Source organism: Sturnira hondurensis, unplaced genomic scaffold (assembly GCF_014824575.4).
Source record: "Sturnira hondurensis isolate 20B ecotype Veracruz unplaced genomic scaffold, ASM1482457v3 Scaffold0021143, whole genome shotgun sequence".
NCBI lineage: Eukaryota > Metazoa > Chordata > Mammalia > Chiroptera > Phyllostomidae > Sturnira > Sturnira hondurensis.
The window spans coordinates 21645552-21657625 of record NW_028093774.1 but is presented as its reverse complement, the minus strand read 5'-3'; the positions used below and the strand labels follow the sequence as shown (position 1 = coordinate 21657625).

The window sequence follows — 12074 nt, the reverse complement described above, 5'->3', positions numbered from 1 at the left end:
AATAAATTTACCATATCCTGCACAAAACAATTATTCATGGACCTTTGGCTGACAACCTTAACTAGAGGGCTTTTCTAGCTTTTTGGCATGAAAGCCCTAAGAATTTCCTATGCTTTTTTTTTTTTTTAAGTTTAAAGTGATTTAAGAACTGCTGCATTTTAGAGGAGAATTGTACTAAATGAACACTTTTTAATCAAGTCACTTCAGGTAATTAAATATTCCTTCACTATCCTTTCCTATCCTCTTCTCTCCCCGCCCCACCCCATTCACCACAAGAGAAGGAAGAAGTTGATCCAACCCTTGTACAATTCCACAGACTTTTTTTTTAACTTGTCAGCATTAAGTAGGTCAGTTTTCTGCTCTAGTGGGTGTTTGGCAATAGGTTTTCTTACTAGAATACAGTGGCTACTCTGCTGGTAAGCACATACCACAGAATAAAAAAGCCTTGAATAACTCTCCTAAGGGAAGAACAGGCGGCCTGGTCTCTAAAAGAAAATCCCTGAGTCTTAACTAAATACCACCAGGAAATTCCAACAGAAAACAAAATGAAAAAGAAATAAAGAAGATTCCAACTCAAAATTTGTTCTATATAGTGAAGTCTACAGATTTTAAAGGTCCTCAGTGTCCAGGAACCTACAAAGATTCTGTTGGGACTCTTATATGTGCTCAGCCCAATTCTGATCACTGAAATTATAAATTTTTAAAAAGCTAATAAAGGACACACATGATCTATCACAACTTTTATTAAGAATTCTAATAGAAAAAACTCACCACTAAAGCTAAAATTCCAGAAAACCTTTCCCTTATAAAGCTATGACTTTCCTGAGAAATTATTTTTTTAGAAAGTCAGAAATTATTTAAACTTTTAATAATTGTATTACAGCAGAAAGCAAATTTGACAGAAGTTTATTAGAATAAATGGCATGCATAATTTATTGTTATTTTTCAATCATTATTGTTTCTATATTATGGTTCTGACAACTCAAGCTTTACATTTTTAACCATTTCTAAAGCAATTATTAAAAAAGAAACTTGACAGGTCCACATTCAGCCAGGTAATTTATTTCATATTAGATCAAAAGTCCCTGGCAGGGGCAAGATTAATATCCTCTATTAATATCAAATAAAAGTTGAAACAACATACTTACTAAATTTGTTTTCCAGAAAATTCTAAGAATTCTGACAAACTCTAGAAGAAGAAAATATAAATCTTACAAACCAGATCACTAATGGATATAACTACAGAATGCACTTAACCTTACTAGAAATACATTACCTTAAAAAATAATAGGTTGTGACCAATATTCACATAGCTATAAGTTAACATTCATTTTACCATATTGCACTCACTGTTAAGAAGCAAAATATTTAGAAATAGAGAAAATTTCAGATATAATATAAATTCCAGAAAAAAGACAATAACTCACATTCAATTTTATTTTACTAAAGGAGTTTCTCTCAGTTGAGAAGCTACCCACTATCTTCTACCCACTATCTTCTTGCCAGATATTAAAAGTAGATAAAATCAAATTTAAATGAGTAAAAAATTTTCTACCTGAATGTCAAAATATGCAATAGCTATTTAGAAAAAAAGTCCCACCATCATGACCAATTAACAAGTTCTCTTTTATTTTATTATTTTTTAAATATATTTTATTGATTATACCATTACAGTTGTTCTATTCCCCCCCTTCATTCCCCTCCACCTGCACACTCCCTCCCCCACTATTCTCCCCCCCTTAGTTTATAACCACGTGTCTCAAGTTCTTTAGATTCTATATTTCCCCCACTATTCTCGCCCTCCCCCATCTATTTTCTACCTACCATCTATGCTATTTTCTGTGCCTTCTCCCCCCTTCTCCCCCTCCCACCCCCCTGTTTCTAATCCTCCATGTGTTCTTCATTTCTATGGTTCCACTCTTGATCTAGCTGTCCTCTTGGTTTGCTTTTGTTTTAGGTGTGGTTGTTAATAACTGTGAGTTTGCTGTCCTTTCACTGTTAATATTTTTCATCTTCTTTTTCTTATATAAGTTCCTTTAGCATTTCATATAAGTTCTCTTTTATTATAGTCTATTTTTGAATGTGCTTACTCCTTGACAAAATATAAAGTTAGTTGAATATAGTAAGCAACTGAGATAGATATAGTTTCAAGACCAACAAAACCACCAAGAGACATGAGAGGGTTTTTTCCCATTTATACACAAAGCAATTGAAGATAACAAGGTAGCTAATTCGCTGGATGGACCATCTAACATCCATCCACTTGTTCAATCCTAATTCAGTTCCCAGAATTTAGTTGTCTAAAAAGTTCCCACAGTACCCAGTAAGATGTTACTATGCAATTATAAAGCACATATGTCCTGAACGTCATGCTGAAGTAAAATGAATACATTTTTGAAGTAAAATGAATGCAATCACTTAACTGTGACAGATGCTGTTAACTGGCTACCCAAACAGTTGTTCCCAAATCCTTCCTCCCTTCTTGCCTCTCACTAGAGGCCCAAATGCTAACTACAGTTAGAGGTGACATATAATCTAATTCTGGCCCAGGAGACATAAGAAGTGACTTGTTAGAAGCAGTATTAAGGAAAGCTTTTGCCTGATCTAGACCTTTCGCCTTCCTCCTTAAATGTGAGTAGAAGGCTGGAGCTGCAGCAGCTATCTTAGGACCATGAAGGCCAAGCAAAATAAAAGATATGGGCCCAACACTGCTGAGCCACTGAATATGAGCAACTGCCTATGTCCAGACTTATGTAAAAACAACTCTTTGTTTGAGCCTTAAGGGTTTTTAACTTGGAGTTGGACTCAATCCTTATACATCATCATTATCAGAAACTACCACAACTTTAACTGTAAGTAATTTCCTAATGGTTAAAAAACAAAATTACACCCTAGTTCTAAATTACTCTAATAGTCTTCTGATAAGGACTAATTTCTAATAAGTATCTGTTCAGAGAGCTGTAGAAAATCTTGAGGTCCATCTGAGCTGAGGGAAGAAGAATGGAAGAGAATAAGAAGACAGAATCAGAGAGATGCCTGGACTCTGAATTGCACACATGGGAAGAGCCCAGACTCTCAAATAATCACAAATAGTATATCAGGAGGGCCATCCCTGAATGATAACCTAACCTAACCCCAAAATAGTTGATAACATACATCAAAACAAAAGCCCCAGAACATTAAGACTACTGTTCAAAAATTAATATTGCTTATATTCTTAAGAATGATAACGATACTGGAGTTCTATAGGAAATAATCTGCTGTTATTAAATAAATGTGTATTAAAGTATAATGACCTTTTTCTTAGAGGATGCATGCTTAAGTATTTTGGGGTAAAGAATCATAATGCCTGCAACTTTCGAGCAGTTCACAGAAAAAAAGAATACATGGTTTTAGAAATATGTAAACCAAGTATGGCAAAATACTGAATATTGCATTATCACTGGGAAATACACAGATAATACACTGATTATCAGTAGGAGATATAGAGATGCTCAATGTACTACGCCTTCAACATTCTTGTCTTTAAAGTGTTTCATAATAAAAAGTTAGCATTAATGTTAATTGCCTGGTTTGGGTATTGTAATATAGCTATATAAGATGTAACCATTGGAGGAAACTGGGTAAAGGTAATAATGGAACCTCTCTGTCCTCTTCTCACAACTTTCTGTGCATCTAAATTTTTAAAAAAGGTTAAAATAAAAATGTTGGGCCCTGGCTGGGTGGTTCAGTTGGTTGGAGCACCGTCCTATGCACCAAAAGGTTGCAGGTTTGATCCCCAGCAAGGGCACAGTCCTAGGCTGCGGGTTTGATCCCGAGTCAGGATGCATACAGGAGGAAACCAACTGATGTTTCTCTCTTACATGGATGTTCTCTCTCTTTCCCTTCCTCTCTTTCTAAAAGAAATAAAAGAATAGCCTCAGGTGAGGCTTCAAAAAAATCTACTCATTAAAAAGAAATGTTGGGAAGACTTCCAGTTTGGTAATAAACACATACCTCCCTTTATCTTCCACTGAACTAAATAATGAAATCTGAACAGAATGTATAAACAGCTATTTGAAGACTCTGAAAAAGTATCACAGGTGGTTCCAGAATTCAAAGTATTACAAATCTGCTGTGAGTTTACCATTTCTTCCTTCAGTATGCCCCCTACTTGAACTCAGCACAACCCAAAACCCAGAAGTGAGCATTATAGTACAGAAGAGAGAGATACAGAAGAAACCCTCTAGTTCTGGCTCAAGGACAAAAAAAGAACTCCTAAAGCTCAGGGAAACTGGGGGAAATCCCTGGGGTATTTCTCCCCAAACTCTCATGTCCCAGCCCTCAGGTCTCCTCCCGCCCCCCAGGGGTGGGCATAGCTGCAACAGCACCACCAAGAGGGACTGGAAATGGAAAGCCTCCGGGGGTGAAAACTCTTCCTCTCCATTCAACGGAGCCCTTCCTCCAAGTGGGCAGAGTAAACTTCATTGTTTTTTTCCTTCCTCTTCTGTCTTCAGGAAAGTCACTCCATAAAATTGTTTATGAACTCCTGAGTTCACACTCAATCTGTGTAGGTATGAATCTGATGATAAGTAATATAATAAAAACTTCGAAAACTGCGATAGTGGGTAAACTTACACCCAGATTCCAAACTGACCACTGAGTGAACACATGTGGGACAGATCTGAACGGCACTGACAAAGCTCTAAAAACTGAATTAACACTGGAGCCACAATCCACTGAAAGCTAAAACAAAAATATCAACACTTGCTATGGAATGTAAAGAAAACCTGGCATCTCGTTACACAATACTCAAAATATCCAGGGTACAAACCAAAATTACTCATATGAGAAAAGACAACATGAGCAAAACAGCAGGACACAGAATCAATATTCAGAAATTGATGGCATTTTTGTACACCAACAATGAAATATCAGAAAGAGAAACTAGAGGAAAAATCCTATTTACTAGCAACAAGAAAAATAAATTACCAAGGAATAAATTTAACCCAAGGAGGTAAAGCACCTGTACTCGGAAAACTACAGAACAATGAAGAAAGAAATTAAAGAAGATACACAAAAATGAAAGCATATACCATTTTCATGGATTAGGAGAATTAACATCATTAAAATGTCCATACTACCCAAAGCAGTCTATAGATTCAACATAATTCCTATTAAAATACCAATGGCATATATCACAGATCTAGAAGAAATATTCCAAAAATTTATATGGAATGAAAGAAGACCCAAATAGCCTCAGCAATGTTGAGAAAGAAGAACAAAATTGGAGAGATCACAAGACCGATTTCAAACTATACTACAAGGCCGCTGTAATCAAAACAGTTTGGCATTGGTCTAAGAACACACACATAGATCAATGGAACAGAACAGAGAACCCAGAAATAAGCCCAAGTCTCTATGATCAATTAATATTGACAAAGGGGCATGAGCACGCAATGGAGTAAAGATAGTGTCTTCAGTAAATGGCATTGGGAGAACTGGACTGGTACATACAAAAAAAATGAAACTAGACCACCATATACCAAAATAAACTCAAAATGGATAAAAGACTTAAATATAAGTTGTTACACTGTAAAAGTCCTTAGAGGAAAACATAGGCAGGAAAATTTCAGATATCCCATGCAGCAATATTTTTGCCAAGATATCTCCTAGGGCAAGGTATATAAAGGAAAAAATAAACAAATTGGGACTACACCAAACTAAAAAGCTTCAGCACAGCTAAAGAAACCATCATCAAAATGAAAAGGCAACCAACTATATGGGGAGAACATACTTGCTGATGATACATCAGATAAGGGTTTGATCTCCAAAATATGCAACAGACTCATAGGGCTCAACACCAGGAAGACATTCAATACAATTATAAAATGGGCAAAGGACCTGAACAGATACTTCTCCAAGGAGGACATACAGAGGGCCCAAGGACATATGAAAGGATGTTCAACATGCATGTATATGTACATGTACATATAGATAATTTCTGCCTTTAACAATTACTCAAAATTATTTTTGCATTAAAAGAAATTTTAAGCCTCACATGAGGACATTTTTAAAAAGATTGATTGATTGATTTTCAGAGGGAGGGGAAGAGAGGGAGAAAGAGAGGGAAAGAAATATGGATGTGTGAAAGAGAAACATCCATCAGTTGCCTCTTGTTGCCCCCAATTGGGACCTGTCCTGCAACCCAGCCATGTGCCCTGACTGGGAATTGGACTGGTGACCTTTGGGTTTGCAGGCCTGTGCTCAATCCACTGAACCACACCAGCCAGGGCTGGGCATTTTTTTCATTGCTCTTTTTAGAGGAAGGGAGAGAAACATTAATGCCAGAGAGGAGCATCGATCAGCTTCCTCCTGTACACACCCTGACCAGGGATCGTAGGCTCCTGGACCACAGGTCACACTCGAACATGCCCACATCCAGACCAGGGAGGGAGTAGGGAGTCATGTCAAACTCACAACCTATCAGTTACTGGTTACTGGAAGTTGTTCGAACCAACTGAGCCACATGGGCAATGGCTCTTTTATTTACACAGTCTCTTATCTTTACAAGAGAACCTTATTATTTATGTCCTTCCAGGGACTGAATAAAGTGCCATAGACTAAACACCACTACATTTGCAATTCCTATCGGGTGTTTTTGGTATTTTGATGGCTGTTTGTTTTAGCTTCAGTCATAAAGCAGTATCTCACTACCTTAAGGAATTTTTATCCCCTCAAATACAGGCTTTATACAATGGAGGCAAGATAAAACTGTGCACAAATGTGGAAAAGGTGCAATTTACCTAATCAGACTTCTTAAAAGCAAAAGTGGGCTAAAAAAAATCTTAAAACAAAAAAGGCAAGTTAGTCACTTAAAGGTTTTATGTATATTTGTACATATGTGCATATGTTTTATTGTTATTTAAGAAAGAACATTTGACACTATCTATAATCATTACTCCCAATCCATGTCTACTGGAAAACATCTCATTTTGTTTTCAAATGCGAGAAAGAAAAAAAAAATCACAGCTCTCCCAATTATTGAACCTTAACTAAAATATATTGTTTCACAAACTCAGTCAATTCTGATTATTTCACAGCTGAGAGGAAACTTCTGAGGTTACCTCTATTATCACTATACATGGTTCAATCATTTTCCACTGCAAAATATCTATCTACTTATGAGTAATGGGGAAAAAGTACTGAACCAACTCTGCTTAATTAGGCTTGTATGATGTAAATCACCAAGGAACTAGAAAGTGTCTAGACAGCAAGAAAACTTTCTGTGCGTAACAGATAATGAGATGCTCCCTAGAGCTTATTTCACAGTTATAGTGAATGGACCACCACCTCCATGAAATGCTTACAGAATTACCTAAAATCATTATCCCATTTTATCCAGAAATTAAGTATTAGCTCTATTCAAACCTGCCAGAGGCAATTTCTACCACCGGTGAGTGCGATCAATAAGACAATGAAATACTGGCACTAGTTTCTCAAATCTATCATATGTACTGGAAAGCAGTTTCTCAAATAATTCTCGCTACTTTTTAAAATATTTTATTTATTTATTTTTAGACAGAGGGGAAGGGAGGGAGAAAGACAGGGAGAGAAACATCAATGTGTGGTTGCCTCTTGTGCTCCCCACTGCAGGAAACCTGGCCTGCAACCCAGGCATGTGCCCTGACTGGGAATCGAACCAGCGACCCTCTGCTTCGCAGTCTGGCGCTCAATCCACTGAGCCACACCAGCCAGAGCTAATTCTCATTATTAAAATTATTAAAACAAATAAGAAAAAAACAAATAGATTTTAAACTAAACTAACTAGCATGTTCTCAAAAACAAAAAGCCCAAACTACAAATATTTTTGCATCTCGTTTATAAATTTTTATCTCTACTTCTGATTATAATAGTATGCTTTTTATTGATACAAAAGAAAGTTCAAAATCTATTTCATTTTGTCCTGTTTAGGAATTTTATTTTCAGTATCATACTCTACTAGGTAAGAGCACACAAAATTCTTATTGAACTCATACACCATAATTTCTGACAAATATTACTTTTTCATATACTACGCACATTATTTATATTCTTTATCTTAAAAGCAATACCAACTGTGGCAGATTACATTTTCCAAAGATAGCTATAATGGCAGATTCTGTCCCATAGCTCTTTTTTTAAAGATTTTATTTATTTATTTTTAGACAGAAGGGAACGGAAGGAGAAAGAGACGGAGAGAAACATCAATGTGTGGTTGCCGCTTGCATGCCCTCTATTGGGGACCTTGCCCATAACCCAGGCATGTGCCCTGGCTGGGAGTTGAACTGGTGACCCTTTGGTTCACAGGCCAGCATTCAATCCACTGAGCCACACCAGCCAGGGCCCATAGTTCTTGTGATGTAGATACTCTTTCTCTTCAAGTGGTGGGGTCTATGTCCACCCCCTCCTCTGAACCTGGGTGGACTTTTATAACTACCTCAACCAATAGAAGAGAGCAGAGGAATACTATGTGAATTCCAAAGCTAAGTCAAATATGCCATGAAACTCCGCCTTGCTGTCTTCTCTTGGAACCCAGCCACCATGCTGTGAGGAAACCAAGCAGCCAAAAGGAGAGGTCATGTGTAGGTGTTTGGCAGGCAGCCCAGGCTGAGGTCCTTGCCAACAGCCAGCATGAACCACCAGACACATGAGAGAGCAAGCCTTCAAATGATTCCAGTTCCCAGCCCCTGGAGCCACCCCTACCCTTCCAGCTACTCCACCAAACACCACATGATGACAGAGACAAGCTGTCCCCACCAAGTGAGCCTTGCCCAAATTGCAGATACTTGAGCAAAACAAATAACTGGCAGGTTTTCAACCACTAAGTTTGGAGTGGTTTGTTACGTAACAATAGATAACTAACATGTACTCATGAATACACTTTGGAAAATGTACAAAAGAGAAAGAAAAATTTAATTACCCTAATTTCACCATTGTTAACATTTTGACACATATTTTAAAATCAAGAAAATGTTTTGCCCTACAAAATGTTTGTTTTTACAGCATAAAGAGTTAAATCAGATATTCAATTATCACCGTTGAACTGTTTGCATCTAACATGAAAGAGAAAGGAAGAACACGAGCATCTATTCTACATTTCTTATTTTACTCTTTCACTTACCTATCCTAAGTGAGGTGTCTTGCGAATGGCTGGCTCACCAATATTCCAATCTGTGGATGTGGGTCAGGATCTCTGGTTGCAAGAACAGCTGCACGGGCACCCTCTTCCGGAAAGAAGTTGCTTAAGGCCCAAATCTGAAATTTTCAAGGGAAAAATGTTAAATACAGATATCTCCTTTCAATCGCTTATAGTTACATCTCTACAACTAAATAGAGGCTGATAGAGTGGGTTAAGATTACATGGAAGTGAATGAACAGGCTTTACTAAAAATGGATTTGGATAATGTGAATTCAACTTTCAGCTCTACTTCTTACTAGCTATATGATCTTAGGTAAAGCACAAATTCTCTGTGTCTAAGTCTCATCATGTGGTGAAGATTGAGGGGACTTGATCAACATTTTGGGCTGGGAGTCAGAAGACCTTGTTCTAAACTCAGTTGCCATTCTGCCTTGCTATAAGAACTTTGATACTTCTCTGGGCTCAGAAACATCATCTCTTAAAGAGAGGGTTGCATTAGATAATGGTTTCTGAAATTTAATCCTTGAATAGGTGCCAGCCATGACAAAACATGGTGTAAAGTGACAACTGTGCTTATTATGAGATTGTCCTTCCTACTTTTTCAGTGTTAAAATGAGATGATGTGATAGACAGTAGTTGTTTTTTAAATAGCCTGGAGTCTAAATCAAAAAGCTTGTAGCCCTATGCAAACTATCTAAAATTCTTTTTAGAAATTCTAGTGCCTATATGATTTATATGAACTCTAAAAGTCCTTCCACTTCTAACATTCTGCATTTTCATTCACTAATCAGAATATATATAGAAAAAGCTGGTATGGTCCCAAGGAAAAGTGAGTTAAAACCTCGAAGAGATTATTGTATGGACATCTACTTTCGGCTAATAATGTTTAAAAAACAAAACCCCACTGAATTAAAAAAAAACTGAATTTTATCTCCAGTAAATGCTCTCATAAAACAATTTCAGTTGTAATTTGCAAAATATATTATTAGCCACCAATGTGTTTCACTTCATTTCTTCATTGGCCTCATTCTAAAACAGACTGTAAAGGTTTTGATGTTTTTCAGTTTTAACAACTGTGTTAAGACAACTAAATACATACAAAAAAAACATAAAGAAATAACAACAGGTAGAGCCAATGTTGTTCAAATATGCCAGAAATTCCACTGGGTATGTTACCAGTGAAAACACTTGACATATATTTGATCATAAGTCAATATAATTAAAGTAATATTAAGGTTCTGTCCATGATTACATTTCACATATTTCTGACTCCATTACAGCACAATAAACTAAAAACCTCCCTACTGTATTATAAATATTTTCAAGGAAACCAATATATCAATGATTCTAAAATGTAGAACCATAATAAATTATGAGTATTAGCAGTAATTTTCCAATATCCTTGGATCAGCGCAGGCTACATACTATATTAAAGAGGAAATATGAGTATAGAGTATTACTGATTTAGTACCAAAAAGAAAAAATCTAAATTTCTAAAAACACAATTAGAAACACTAGCACTGGAATTCAAAGTACTAAATAAAAGGCTGCTGGCTGAAAAATTGGGCCTGCCAAATAATTCCCTAGGGGTAAACGTTCAATACCCACTGGGCATTTTACACCACCTCCAAGATGAACAGTCTTCTGCTAATACTTATGAACACAAATGAATTCCCAGACTGTTTATGTTCCAAGTAGCTACCACAAGAGGAACAGATCAGAGGAAGACAACTTAGGCACATTAAGCTTTATTCAGACGTAGAAAACAAAGAAATTTGACATACTTTCCACAGAAAATATGCCTATGAAAAGTATATTATTTATTTTTTAAAAACAGCATATATTTGTAACTTTTTAAACTGGAATTGTTATGTTAGAATTAGTACAAAGAGAGGAGGAATTTCAATTACATTTTAGTCCTCCTAGTCAACATTTAACTCTTTTAAATTCTATTTATCTAACTATTTACTTTCATCATATCTGATGATTTTTGTCTTTTTCACTTCCTAGTATGTTTTCAAAGGTGTCAGACCCATCCCCCATCCAAGCTCAATTCTGGATGTCAGTCAAAAAATAGGTGTTTATCCTCCCTCTTAATATATGAATGAACATTAACAGCTCTTACAATTTCACTTCGCCCAGACCAAGTGGGACGTGCTGCCACAACTCCAAGCCTGTGCTGCGGCATGGCTCCCAACCGCTCTTCTCAAAATGACAGCAGGCTATTCTTCTTTGTTCTTAATTACATACTCATTCCTAGCCACTGAAAGTGTGGATCACAGACTAGTAGCATAGGCATTACCTGGGAGCTGTTGGAAACACAGAGTCTCAGGCCTTACCTTAGGCCTGCTGAATGAGACTTTGCATTTTAACAAGATCCTCAGGTGATTCGTGCACGTACAAAATCTTGAGAGGCACAGTCCTACCGAGTTCAATTATTCAGGGCTCCCTCCTCCTGCTTTATAGCTCCTCTTTTCCTGTTTGGCGTTTAAGGGATTGGATCCTTTTTCATTTGCACACATTAAGAGCCACCAAAATGTAATAAGTAATCTTTAAATAAGATTACACAACCTTTCTCCACAACCTTCTTTTCATAAAACACTAAGCTCCATGAAGTCAGGTCCTTCACCGTATCTTCAAGACCAAAACAGTGTCAGGCACATATTTGTAGAGGCAACAAATAGATACCAGATGATCCCTAAAGTCCCCAACTCCTAGATCTTTGGCTCTTGTATTTGCTGTGTAAGCAAGATTGTATCTAAAGAAAGGGAAACTAAAATGTGAGGTCATCCAAATTTACAAAACAAAAATATGCTATTTTAAGTGACTTGATCAATGTCACAAGGCAGATTCACTATTCAGTTCATAGGTTCAACAACACCTTTATCATATCATTATTAATATTATATTTTAG

At 36.6% G+C, this 12074-nt stretch overlaps 1 protein-coding gene across 7 annotated transcripts in view; it reads right to left on the bottom strand.

Moving 5' to 3' along the window:
• NUMB (NUMB endocytic adaptor protein) overlaps positions 1 to 12074 on the bottom strand; it is a 144175-nt gene that overhangs the window by 88462 nt on the left and 43639 nt on the right. For all 7 annotated transcript variants that reach the window (XM_037031661.1, XM_037031666.1, XM_037031664.1 and 4 more), the window contains exon 2: positions 9143 to 9276. The gene's annotated coding sequence lies outside the window, so the exon portion shown is untranslated. The remainder of the gene's footprint in view (positions 1 to 9142; positions 9277 to 12074) is intronic.